Source organism: Hirundo rustica, chromosome 23, assembly GCF_015227805.2.
Source record: "Hirundo rustica isolate bHirRus1 chromosome 23, bHirRus1.pri.v3, whole genome shotgun sequence".
Taxonomy (NCBI): domain Eukaryota; kingdom Metazoa; phylum Chordata; class Aves; order Passeriformes; family Hirundinidae; genus Hirundo; species Hirundo rustica.
The window spans coordinates 615,882-625,431 of record NC_053472.1 but is presented as its reverse complement, the minus strand read 5'-3'; positions in this window follow the sequence as shown (position 1 = coordinate 625,431).

Here is a 9,550-nt window from a genome sequence, read left to right as displayed (position 1 = left end):
GGCTGGAGTCAGCTCAGGAAGACTCTGTCTTGCTTCGGGTTTGCTCGATCAGGGATGCTTGGGTGACAATTAGTCCAGACTAACTAATGGCAAGGGTTGAAGGTGGATTCTTAACCTACATTGGCATGGCTGCTCTTGGTCAGAACAAAAGTGGCCTTTAATTATTTACTTCAGAGCTAAAATAAATGAAACCTGCTTCTAGCTGTGTCCACACAGGGGTTTAATCCAGTTCATCTACGCAAATCTTCCTCTGATGAACTGCCTTGATCACCTACCTGTCAGCAAATCTCCTGAAAGCAAGGATATTCCAGAGAATGGGAGAACTTGGTCCTTGGATCCTCAGGGTGTGTATGTCACGCTGCTCATGCCAAGGCTCGTTCCCTGGGGGAGGCTGTGGGGTGTGACAGCTTTTGCCATCCATGGCAGGAATCAAAGTGGTCCTTTTTAGACATCCCTGTACCCCCTTAAGTCCTGGAGGCCCTCATCCCTGTTCCCTGTCTTGGTTGCTTTGTCCAAGACCTCCCAGTGATGGATAAGCACCAATTTCCTTGTCTAGAAAAGCTGGAGAAGGGAAAAAACCAACCCCAATTTGTATAAGTATAGGGAAAAGCGAGCACTGCTAATATTAGTGTTGCTTTTTGTATTAATAATTCTCTGATAAATGCCTGGGTTTTTTTTTCCTTCCCCAGTCTAAAAATACTCCCCCAGCTTGGCAGCGTGTTGTGACTGCGATAATGAAAGTGCAGCAGCATGTGCCTGCCACAGCTCCTGCCCTTTCCTCCTGGGCTGGCAGAGCTCTGGGGTTGTCTGAGGGAAGGGAGGGCACACATACTGAGAGGAAGGAAAAGCTGGTCCTGACTGCTGCTTTCCAAAAGGCCACAGCCCGGGAATTATCTCGATTTCAGTGGAAGCCAGTGTGTTATGGAAATGTCACATCCCTGAGCCAGGGAGAGAGGTGGAATAAAGAACCAAAGCAAGGATGCTACAAAATTTAAACAGAAACAGATCATGTTGAACTGATTGAAATTAAATAGAGATTTATATATATATGTATATATATATATTAATCTCCAAGACAGTGGAAGTCTCTGCTAGAAGTACTTGTGGAGCAGAAGGGGCTCTGCATGTGTTTAGGTGCTGAATGTGTGGTTTGATAGTGCCCTTGGCTGGGAGAGGACCCTGTTGTTATTGTTAGTTTAACTGTTGTTATTGGTGCTGCGCCGCACCTGTACACCACAACTTTCACTCTGAAATGACATCAAAAGCAGAAGCTGCAGCACGAGATCGACTGCAAGCCTTGCCAGATGCTGGAGATCATCCTTCTGCTGGCTTATGGCCGGTCCTGTACCTCGGCAGGAATTCTGGGCTGCAGCTCTGCCGGCTGAGCCTGGGCTGCCTGGGGCGGCTGGGTGGGTTTGGGGCCAGCTCCTGCTGGGGGCTTCAGCTGGTGGGAAGAGGACTCTGCTCTGCACTTGGGTGTCCTTCCGTCCCTCACACCGAGTTCTGGGTTCTCCATGGTGACAGAACCTTTACATCTTGTGCCAGACTGGACCAGAGAGTCCTGTGCCGTGGTGCCAAAAGGGAATCTGAGCTGTGAGTGCTGAGCCATCCCCAGCTGTGTTTTTGGAGTTTTTGGAACCCCCTCTGTCGTTTTTGTGCAAGGGGACAGGGCAGATGCTCTGTGGGGTGCAGGGACCTGCAGAGGGGTCAGCGGTGGTTCCCCCCCTGTCCCCTCAGCTCTGAGCATCCGCTTCCCCAGCTGAGCTGCAGCAGCCCCTGTCTGCACCCTGCAGAAGGAGCCTGCTGCGTCCCCAGTCTGGGCTGGAGCCAGCACCGCTTCCTGAGGCAACCCCTGGCACTGGGAGAGGAGCCAGGGGAGGATGGATCCGCAGTGGATCGGCCCCAGGCCCTGCAGAGGTGGCTGTGAGCAGCTGTGTCCGGTCCCTGGGGGTGCCTGAGCTCTTCTCCCTCAGCTGGGGCTCTTGTGGTGCTGGGCTGGACTGGAGTCAGGTGGGGTGGGGTGGGGTGGATTGGGGCTGCAGCAGCAGCTCTCCTGCTCTCTCTTCCTGTTCTGTTTCAAGAAATGAGGCTGTTGTGTTTTTATAAAGTCGCTGTCTCGTGGCAGCCAGGGAGATGATCATCCTGCAGGCACCAGACAATCCAGCCTGGGGTATTTGTGCCCCCAGCAACCTCCTGGTGGGAAACAGGAGTGGAAATGCCTTCCTAGAAATGAGCCACAACTCTTGAACCCGCTCTGTGGCCTCAGAGGCTGTGGAGAATCAGTTTGGATGGCAGATGAAGGATTTATTGCTGCTTGCAGAGGCCTTGGGGGAAATGTCCTTATCTCGTACATTTTCCTTGAGTCTTGGATTGACCGCTGAAAGGAAGAGATTGCATTTATTTCCCCAGGACTCAGCCTCAGGAGGCTGCTCAGGACAAGAAGAGCCCAGAGAGGGGTGGCTGGGGACTGGGGGGGATTTGCTGTGACCACAGCAGCCGGGCCAGAGGAAGCTTGAAAGGCCACAGGAAGATGGGGTCAGCTGTTACCTGTGTGGGTCCTGCCTCTGTCCGCAAGGACACGGAGCTGCCTCCCAAGGTTTAGATCCTGGGATGTCCACAGTGGGTTTTCCACTGCAGGGAGCATCCACCACTGATCTGGTCCTTGACAGGGCAGAGCAGAGCAGGAGGAGGAATGAGACCAGCAGGGCAGTACCAGCCTTTTCTCACAGGTAGGGCAGAAACACTCCGGAGCTGGACTCTGGGGGTGGTCCCAGGGCTGCTTGGTGGCCTTGTGACTCCTGTGCAGAGCTTTGGGGCTCAGTAATTTGGCTTTCTCCCCACTGTTTGAGGGGTGTCCAGTGGCACATGGGTGCTTTCCAGGCACATCCCAGGAGTTCCTCTGCAGAAAGGGGAATGTCACCTTATGCCCTGACTGGTTCAGGGAAAACACTTGGACAAGCTTTAAAATGGGAGATGTTTGGTGCACACCGGAGGGAATTCACAGAATTTGAATGGATAGAGAGAAAAAGAACACCTTCAAACTTAACTGCTTAGACATTTCTATTCCTCAAGTGCAGAGTGCCCTCCTGAGCTCAGGATGCTTCAGTGGGAGTTCTGTGAGTGTCCAAAAGCAAACCTGCAGGATGGGAAAGGCTGAGCAGGGTTCTGTCCCAGCTCCTGGCAGAGCTCCATCCTACTCTTCTGTCTGCTGAAATAAAGGGATAAATCTGATGTGTACATTCAACTAGTGAGTAGAGGACCAAAATTGATTAGGTGCTTAATTACCTCTGAAGGAACTGGCTTGGTTGCTGGTGTCATCTGAACCTGGGAATTGGGCTTTGGGAGCTGAGGAGCCTGGGAAGGGTCTGCAGTGTGACCTGCTCCCCACCACTGTGCAAGGATAAGCCAGGAGAGAATAAACCTGGAATCTAAAGCCAGGAAAATGAGCTCAGTCACTTGTGGCGGGGTCCCCTGGGGACACTGATGTCTCTAGGGTCCCACTGTCGCATCCCAGGTGCTGTTTGACCCCCTAAATTCACTGAGCTCAGCCTCTGGTTTTCCTTCAGTAAAATGGGGATGAAACCTGCCTCCCAAGGCCTGGGAATTAGAAACTGGAGTGGTTTGAAATCCATCTTCACGGAGTCCCAGACTGGTCTGGGTTGGAAGGGACCTTAAAGCTCATCCAGTTCCACCCCCTGCCACTACCCCACGTTGCTCCCAGCCCCGTCCAGCCTGCAGCCATCCATGCCCCAATCCTTTAGGGAATAGTGTGTTTGACAGACAAATCTGTGTTCCTGTCATGGGCTGGGAATTTCTTTGAAGATGCTGCTGGCCCATGTTCATGTTGCAGGACCCCTTCTTCTCATAAAAGGATTCTGTGGGCAGGGTTTTATTGTTAGTGAGTAATGAGGCTGTGGTAATGAGGTCCCGACAGGGGAAAGGCCTCCTGGAGGTGAGGATGGATCGTCTCCAAGGCACTGCCCAGCTCAGGGATGCTCCAGCCCATGGCACCTGGCAGGACGTGGATGATCTGGATCTGAGTTTGTCTGTGTTGCACCCAGAAAGCCCCGGTATCTATAGGGAAAAAAGGAATGTAAACCTATGTAGTGGATTATGTAACCTAGAAATGTGTATTCTGTTTCATCTGTTGAAGGCTGGTGAGTTTTTTTGGTTGGTTTTTTTTTTTTTTTTTTTTGGAGATGTTTTATCCTTCTCTTCTAACTCCAGGGAGGAGGGGAATGGATGCCTCCTGATAATGGCCCAGCCATTAAATCCAGGTGGGGCAGTGTTTCTTATCTGTCACCACCCCTCCATCCTCTAGGGGGACATCTTCTGATAATGGGCCATCAGGGCCCACCAATGACATGACACATTCCATCATCCATTGGGAGATGCTCCACCCAGTGTGGGGGGAGCCAGCTGTTCCTAGCTAGATAAAAACTGGGACTGAAGGACACAAGGCATCCAGTTTTTCCACTGGATTCCTGGAGGAAGACCGGACCCATCTTGCCACCACTGGATTTTCTACAGGCCCATCTCTGCTCCACAGAAGCACATCTGTTACTCCAGGAGGACTTACTTGGACTGCTTCCAACACCCTGACCACCAAGGTGTCAGGTCATATCCCTGACTCTGTCAGGGTTTTTCCAGGATCCTTGTTTGCTTCCCTGCTTGTATTTTTGTAGCACTACATTTGTATTTTCCTTTTGATTTTTAATATTCCAAGTAAAGAACTGTTACTCCTATTTCCCATATCTTTGCCTGAAAGCCCCTAATTGCAAAATTACAATAATTTAGAGGGAAGGGGGTTTGTATTCGTCATTCCAAGGGAGGTTCTAGTTTCCCCTGGCAGACAACTGTCTTTCAAAACCAAGACAGCAACCTAATTCCTCATTCTCTCTCTTCCCTGTCATGATGAGGGGCTTTGCCAGAGCCTCCTTCCCACCGGTGCTTTTGTGGTAAGACACAAACCATCAGGGCTTCCTGCTAATTCCGGTGTTGAGCTCCTCTCTGCCTGCTCGGACTCCACACAGGTGTTTCATTGCTCATCCTCCTCGAGGGGAGCTGAGAGGGAGCAGGAACAGGGACACAGCTGCTGGAGCTGAGGCGGGGGCAGGATGTGGTGGGAGTGTGCAGGAGCAGGGAGCAGAGGTGGCATCTACGACACAAATCGGCAAAAAGAGAATTTCTGAGGTTGCAAAGTGAGGGACTCAAAAGCGAGGAATTGCCAGCAGAGGGATGGCTGGGGAGTCTCCATGGGCACCTTTGTGTCTCGGCATTATGATGGTTTTTACCTGTGCAGCTCTGCTGTCCTTTCCCAAGGCTCCCGACGCAGCTCTTGTGGGGTGCAGGATGGATCATGTTCAACTGCTCAGCCCCATTAAATATTCTTTTCTTTCTCTTGGTCTCATGTCTGTCCCTTTATTACTCAAATCCTGCTCTGGAAAAGAGAGGAGTTAACTTAGAGCCTTGTGGGTTTTGTGCCATCGATTGCTGCTTCACCAAGAGCAAATAACCCCTCTGGCTCTTGGGAAGGAGCTTTTCCTTATTTTCCTGATGGCCCACTTGTCCCTCAAAATCTAATGTGAAAATCACCCAGTTAAGCCGAACTGGATGAGCTTGAAGGTCTCCTGCTCACCTAAACCATGCCATGATTCCCCGTTGTCCTGCAGATTCCAGACTCCAAAAGACCTGAGGGAAACCTCTGCTCCCTGCCATGAGAAGAGTTCACTGTGGGTGGGGACACTGAGCCTGCCCTCATCCTTCACCTTAAAATCATCCCTGAGGTGGAAGGGGAAAGGTTGGGAACCGGGGCTGTTGTTAGGTGGATTTGTTTTTTGAACTTATTTTATTGATTGACAGAAGTATTTTATAAAGTGGTGGCACCTTAACATCGGCTCCTTTTGCAAGAGTCTTTCACACAAAGAAAAAATGAGGGTGTTTGAGGTGGTCTGTCTTGCTCTCCTGCAGCATTTGGGGGCTGCTCTGTAGTTTTAATGTGCCTTTTGTGTTTGAGATCCGTTGGAGAGTTGCTGCATTATCAGTGAAATTCCACATCCTCCATATCCGTGGGGTTTCTGGCCAGCGCGGTGTCCCTCTGTGGTGGGATCCATCCCCCTGCTTTTCCTGTGCAGCCATCCTTCCCCAGCTGTCTTTGGCCACAGAAGATGAGGCAGATCCTGCTCCGGTTCCTACCCTTGTGGGGCTGGGTCAAGGGAGAAAGGCTGGCAGAGCTTGAGCTGGATTCAGAGAAAAGAAACTAAAGGCTTGAAACAAAAACCCCATGGGCGAGGTGATGCAGGTCCCCCGCAGACAGCAACCAGAGGGAATGTGAAGAAAAGAAAAAAGATGGGAATAAATAAAAAGCAGGGATGGGGAGGAGGAGGGGGCAAGGCAGATGTCTGCCCGTGCTCGGTGTGTTTGTGCTGCTGGCTGCCTGCCTGCCTGTCTGAAAACCTGGCCCCGTCTGGCACCTCTCTTTTTTTTTTTAATTCTGATGTTTGAATTTATAGCTTGAAGTGCAGCAGAATGAGGTTCTCTGGAATATTGCTGTGGATGGGATTGGCTGCCTGGGAGGGCAAGAGTGGATTTGGAGGAGGGGGGACTTGGTTTTCCCTTGCAAGTTTAATGCAGGCTGCTACGTCCTCCTTCATCCCTCTGTCTCTGCCTTCCCGCTGCCTTTCTGTGTGTGTTTGCATCACTTCTCTTTGACCCTGCTGGATCAGGAGCAGCTTCCCCCCGGGAGTATCCTGAGTGCATCCCACTGGGCTTTTTGGTGTAGTCTGGGGGTTGAGGGGAAGCAGAGCTGCTGTGAAGTGCTGAGGTGCAGAGCAGAGCCAGAATCCATGAACACCACTGCAGCCGCCTGCGCTGCCAGGATGACACGGATCACCCACACTTCCTCCCTGGGAACGTGCCAGGAGACTTGTTCTCAGTGAAGGTTTCCACGTCTCCAGGCTTCAAACGTTCATGCAGTTTGAATAATGCATAAAGTTTCAGCACTTGCTGGAGTCAAATACTCTTCTCCAGCATCTTTAAAAAATGGATGAATGTGTTTTTACTTGAGAACCTGTTTCTCCTTTCTCACCTGTCACACCTACAATCCTTGCACACTTCTAAAGGCACAACCCCACAAGGGTCAGATCTGTACGAGGATCTCATTCTTCCCTGCTGCCTTTGGTTTTAGAAGGGCAACTTCCCTTGTTCAGAAAGGTGGGAGCCTCCTGACTGCATCTGCCTGTAATTAATGAATTCAGACACTCTGTGCAGGATGTTTCTGAGGGGATCCATCCTCCCCTTCTGAGGGAATCAGAGCAGTGAAGCTCCCCCGTGATGCTGGGCGGGCCTGGAGCAGCATGACAGGGACTGTGTCACGACAGGCTGGACAGCAGCTCCGGGCAGGGCCTGGAGGAGGCTTCGTGGGGCAGGGAGAACTTTGCAGGCCGATCCTGGAGGAGCCTGTCCTGCAGTTTCACCATAAAACACAGACACAATCTGGACTCAAGGTGTCTGTCTGAAGCTGGTGACTTCTCTTGGCCCACTGGGAAGGATCTGGAGCTGGAAGGATTAAGATGCACAGGATGGAGTTGAGGCAGCTTTAATTTCCATGTGAAATGCACCAAGCCCTCCCTTTTTCCAGGACAGCCCATTCCCTATTCCAGGGATGCTTTCTGCAGGTCACACCTTTGGTTTGGGCTCTGCTGCCTCTTGAATTAATGACTTTATGTGTGGGGGGTGTGGTTTGGTCCCCCACAGGACACTGCAGTGGCTCTGTGTGTGCTCAGCAGCCCTGCTGGAGCCTGCAGCCCCCGGGGTTAATCAGCACACCCCAGCCCTCCCCAACCCCCTGACTTCTCCCACTGCCTCTGAGCACCCAGATGGCCCAGGATTAACAAAATCCCTTCAGGAAAGGTTGATGAAGTGATGGCAGAGGGGCAGGGGAGTGGTGATATGACAGTTCCCCATGCAAAGCTGCCTCAAAGCGAAGGGCAGGACCCTGCTCTGTCAGCTCGTCCCGAGGGAGGAGTCGGAGGCTGGACAGCCCTGGAGCAGGGAGCTTGCTCCTGCTGTCCCCGGGAAGGATGACAGGAGCACGATTGCTTTTCCCATCGTTTTGGTTGCTGCTGTTGGCCTCACATCACAATTTCTCCTGGGCTGTGCCCGGGTAGGATCCCTGCCCTCCGTGCCAGCTCTCCGGAGGCACTGGCAGGAGGTTCCTGAGAGAAACTCCAATCCAGGGGATTTGTGTGACCTCCTGCTCCCGGGATGCTGCCAAACTTCTGTCAAGCCCTGCTGGAGAGGGACACCCAGCAGCTCCCAGTTTGGAGGGCTGTGGGGCAGAGTCACCTCTGCCCCCCGCGCTGCGTGGTCCCTCAGCCCCCAGCTGCTGGGAAAATGAGAATACAAATGGAGGCTCGGGTTTGGGAAGGGGAGGGAAGGGAAGGGAAGGGAAGGGAAGGGAAGGGAAGGGAAGGGAAGAGAAGGGAAGGGAAGGGAAGGGGAAGGGGAAGGGGAAGGGAAGGGAAGGGGAAGGGAAGGGAAGAGGAAGGGGAAGGGAGGCTCAGCCACAGCATGGCTCGGGATGTGAATGCCTGAGCCTTGCTCTGGCAGGTGCTGGGCTCGGACCTTGTGCTGGGGGCTCTTTGGCTCTGGGAGCTCATGATGAATCTTAGCAGGGCATCCGTGCACCAGCTGGAGGGAGGAAGGACAGGCTGAGCATCTCCCAAGCTTTTCCAGCATCGGTCGCTGGCTTTGGATGACTTTCAGCATAGAAGTGACTATATTGTTGTGTTCCTTAGGGAGGGCGCCCTGGAACAGCCAGCGGCTGCTCTGGAGAGCTGCAGTGCCCTGCCGAGGTCTCAGGTCACTTCCTGGCAGGGATGCTCAGGATTTGGGATGAGTGAGGCTGCTCGGCCAGGCGCTCACACCGGGCTGCTCCTCAGGATGTGCCTTAGGATGCTGCTGGCATTGACCACTCTGCAGATCTCTTATGAAAAAATTAAAAGGAAACCCATCCTTAGACGCAAGGAGTTGGAAAGCCGAGGAGAAACTGCTAGAAAGGAACATCATCATCCTTTTCAGCGACCGGCCAGGTTGGGTTTGAGAGGCAAAGGCGGTCTAACAGCGCTGCCTGCTGGAAACTCCTCGGGAGCAAAGCCGATTGCCTGCCCCGGGTGCTCCCAGCCCTTTGGCACAATATAAACCCGTCCTTCTCCCTTTTCCTCAGCCGGCTCTGCCCACAAACCTCAGCTGTGAGGGACAGGCTGCCAGCAAGGGATGGAGTTTCATCCTGTTTATCCTTACAGCAGCGGGTGGAGAACCCCGAGCCCGCAGTTCTTGGCTCACTGGGACCTCGGTGGCATTAAGGGAAATGCCCATGGTGCTGCTTTTGGGGCACTTCAGGCCAGGCCAAGCTGGGGAGCTGGGATGTCACTTCTGGGGCTGCCCCCTGAGGAAATACCCCTGGGGTTCATTCTCCTGCTGTTGCCTCACCCACCCGACCAAGTGTCCTGAGAGAGATTTACCCACCCTTCTTGGCAGCGTGCTGTGC